Here is a 3992-nt window from a genome sequence, read left to right on the forward strand (position 1 = left end):
CAGCTATTAAGGGGTGAACATAACAAGCATTGACATAAAACCGATTTACAGTTTAAGAAATCTAGGGTGCACAAAGTTAGCCTAGATGACTACTAGGTCTCTTCCCCTAAATTATCACCACCCCACTAAACTACATTAGATACGTTAGGTTACCAGCTTCCAGTCCGCAAACCCATTGTCAGAAAACAAGTAATAACTATGATAATTAATAACAGTCTAGTTGAATAAGAATGAACAGAACCTAACAAAACATAGAGAAAAGAAGATAGCTGCTAATTTCACCCAAAAATACAGAGTAAGAATTATAAATAACAAAGTTCAGTTTGCCAGCCCAATATGATACTGTCAAGAAAAATAGACAGCAGTTATATTTACAGGTAACAGCAACGCAGCTAATAGCTAAAAGTTCGAACCATTTTGTTATGGATCATAGTCTTTGCTAGATCACATTGATAAGAAAGCCTAATTGCCTTTATTTCTCTAGAATAATGGAAAACATTTCCGCATCTGAATTGCATCAAGCTTATGAAGGGGTTAACCATTCACTGAATGGTTCTGTAAACAATGTTATTTTTCATGCACAAAGACATTGGAAATAAAACCATCTCCTTACAAAGGCATAAAGCCAAATCAGAAAAGGCGCCATCAATGCAAAACCCAAAACTAACTACCCCAGAACATAACAGAGGGAACCCACTGGAAGTAAATCTGAGCATTGTTTATGCAGTGTGACATGAGATAGTGTATAGTGGATAGAAGAATGGACAGAGGCTTTGGAGAGAGCACTTAATATGAGAAAAGACAATGCACTTTCTGTTATACATCTCTTGCTACTCATGCTGATGGATCACGGAGTGGGATCCCAAACGTTAATGCTAAATACACAATCCAGAAACCCAGAAACCTATGATAACAATGCAGTTTCAATGGGGTGGTGAAGGGAAGGATTTAGGGCATTGTGGAGTAGGAGGCGGAGGCCGAGGGGAAGGCGAAGGAGGCGGTGGAGGAGGGGAGGCATAGATGAAGGAAGGTACTGGTATTGGGAAATGAGGGGGAGGTGCCAGAGCACATAGTGGGAGAGAAGGAAGAGGCATTTCAATGCATTTCCTAGGATTTACACCAAAAGCAGCACATTCCCCAGGTGTTCTCTGATCTCCATGCGCAGGAATGCAGTTGTGTGAATCATCAAAGACAACTCCATTGGCCGGAAGAGCATGGCAAGTTGGGCCCTCACCTGTAAAATAGTTATAAGAAACTGTGAGGTTCCTTAGTGAAGGTAAAGAGCAGATGCCATCAGGAATGCTTCCATGGAACTTGTTATGAGCAAGAATGAGCTGCTCCACACTGTGAAGGCAGGCCAGAGATGAGGGCAGATGGCCTTCCAAGCCATTGAAGCTGAGGTCAAGGACACTCACTTGGCCCAGCAATCCTGTCTCCTCAGGTAGGCATCCAGACAGCTGATTATTGAGAAATAAAACTTCATTTAATGTCCCACCCATCTTGCCAATGCTTTGAGGAATCCCTCCACTCAGCTTGTTATTAGCAAAGCTAATTACTGAAGCTGGAGAGTCACCCAAATTGGGAGGGATTTCAAACTCAAAATAGTTGTTGTTCACAAAGATGGCATCCAGCTTCTTGTTGAAAAGCTCTGGAGGAAGAGCACCTTTAAACTTGTTGAATCTCAGATCCAAATAGATAAGGTTCTCTAACTCCAAAAGCACAATGGGAAAATACCCAGACAACCAGTTGTTGCTGACATCTACTTCTGATAATAACTGCAAGTTCTTGAAAGCTAGAGGAATGCTGCCACTAAACCTATTGCTATTGAGATGGAAGAGAGCAATGTCAGTGAGCATACCTAGTTCCTCCACCAAATATCCCTGCAGAAGCCCATGATTCAAATCAATCCCTGCAACAACTTTGTCACATGATTTATCCAGAGGAGGAGCACAAAACACTCCCACATAGCTACACACATCATTTCCCACCCAAGTCTTGGTGATTCCCAATGGGTCATCTGTAATAGCCTTTTTCCATGATTGTAGAGCCACATATGCTGCAAAAAGCCTCGAGTTGCTCCAACCAAACCCTCCACCACTCCCGAACCCTCCTCCTCCTTCGCCACCTCCACCGCCACCTCCTCCTCCACCACCTCCACCTCCACCTCCCCCTTCTCCAAATCCACTGCCTCCTCCAAATCCACTGACTCCTTGGCTTAAACCCCCAATTTTCTTCCACCTTACCCAACTTCCCTTCCTCATCCCTGCATTCCCACCTCTCAAAGCATCCACATTACAGCTCAAGTACACCACTACAATCAGACAGGGCAGCAGCACCGCCACCACTAGAAACCTCTTGACAGACACCATTGTGATTTGTTCAATACAGCTCAATCTACTCAGCTTAAATGCAAAATATGTAACCTAATTCAAGAATCTAGTCAACTTAAATGCCAAATATGTAACCAAATTAACCAATCTCCTCCGTTTAAATGCAAAATAAGTAGTACTCAAATTCAACAATCTAGTCAGCTTAAATGCAAAAATTGTAACCTAATTCAACAATCTACTCAGCTTACATGCCAAATATGTAACCAAATTAACCAATGTCCTCAGCTTAAATGCAGAATGAGGACTCAACGTCAACAATCTACTCAGCTTAAATGCAAAATACGTTATCAAATTCAAAAATGTACCCAGCTTAAATGTAAAATGTGTAATCAAATACAAAACGCGGCAAACGAGCGAGTGCAATAAATGCGTGAAGGCAATACTAGGGAACTGAAAATCCAAGCCCTAAACAGCTCCACCTACCTACTAGAAATTCTCCTACAGACTCCATTTCACAGGCTCTCAAGTCTGCCATTTGACATAAGGGCAGGGGCCCAAAACCCTGAAACGCATTAATTGTAGCCTCATGGGCATTATGCAAAACCTCCCGCCAAAGAAAAACATTAAGTACGGTATAAACTTACAGGTTGTTGGGCACAATGTGAAAATTGTTGGGCACATTTAAGACGATCGGTGAGCACGCTAACTGGGGAAATATCAATTTGGGGGCGTTGTGAATGGCTGTTATCCGCTGGCGAATTTGTGCCAAAAGGCTGTCGTCAATGTGTCCATCTAATGATGTCGCGAGATTATTTCTCGCCATCTCCTTTCTTCTCACTCGCCATCTCCTTTCTTCTCACCGACACCTCCCTGCAATTTTCAATGGCGTCCAGTAGAGTAGCTCCAGTTTGGGACGTGTAAGCTGCAGATTCATTCCAGAGAGCTTAATGGGCAATCCAGATGGTTTGGAGTGCACGTACATTGTCCTGTACATAATATCTCACAAGAAATTTAACTCTGCTTAGGCAATTCTCGTCTAAAGTTGTCTAACAGTGTTTTTGTGAATATCTTCTCTAAAACCACTCTGCACAATGCTAGTAGGAATACTTATACAGTCATGTTAGTGCTAAGACATTAACTTCCAATCAAATTAAAGAATTTGAAAGTTTATATGCCACTTACAATGTGTATATCTATTTTTCATTTTTCTTTATTTTATAAATAACATTTTGTGCTCATTTTATTGGTCCATACTATTTTTGGTAGGGAGAAAAATCAATTTTCCTTTAACAAAAATTTACATATTTTTTACAACAACAATGATGTCATGAGGCAGGTTGGACCTCTTAGCAGATTTGGCACCTTCTCAGATGGAGTGGGAATCGTATTGAGGAGTATTGACCGATTCCATACTTGTACAATTCGTTTTTTGGTGAGAATAGTATTGGATAAAACACACCTTCTACTAGTTTGTGGTTTTATGGTCTCATGGTGGTATAGTTGGGGAGATTCTTTTTGTTTTTATGTGGATATGTAATTCTCTTTTCGCATACAAATTCGAGACCAAGGCTATTGGGGTGTAAAGTTGTCAGTTTCTCAGTTATGTTTTTAGTACGAATTTAGTGCTTTTTGTAAATGTGTCAATTTTATCATTCACAAATG

The 3992-nt window shown here is 41.0% G+C and overlaps 1 pseudogene across 1 annotated transcript; it reads right to left on the reverse strand.

The window, feature by feature from the left end:
• Positions 1-449: 449 nt before the first annotated feature.
• LOC149566667 (leucine-rich repeat extensin-like protein 6 pseudogene) lies at positions 450-3100 on the reverse strand (annotated as a pseudogene). The gene is made up of 2 exons (XR_016362284.1): positions 2975-3100; positions 450-2423 (listed from the first exon to the last, which is right to left on the reverse strand). The product of XR_016362284.1 is annotated as a leucine-rich repeat extensin-like protein 6 pseudogene (transcript).
• Between the last annotated feature and the right edge of the window lie 892 nt (positions 3101-3992).

Source organism: Cupressus sempervirens, chromosome 3, assembly GCF_028749045.1.
Source record: "Cupressus sempervirens isolate cs-2001-9-10 chromosome 3, ASM2874904v1, whole genome shotgun sequence".
In the NCBI taxonomy this organism is placed as follows: Eukaryota; Viridiplantae; Streptophyta; class Pinopsida; order Cupressales; family Cupressaceae; genus Cupressus; species Cupressus sempervirens.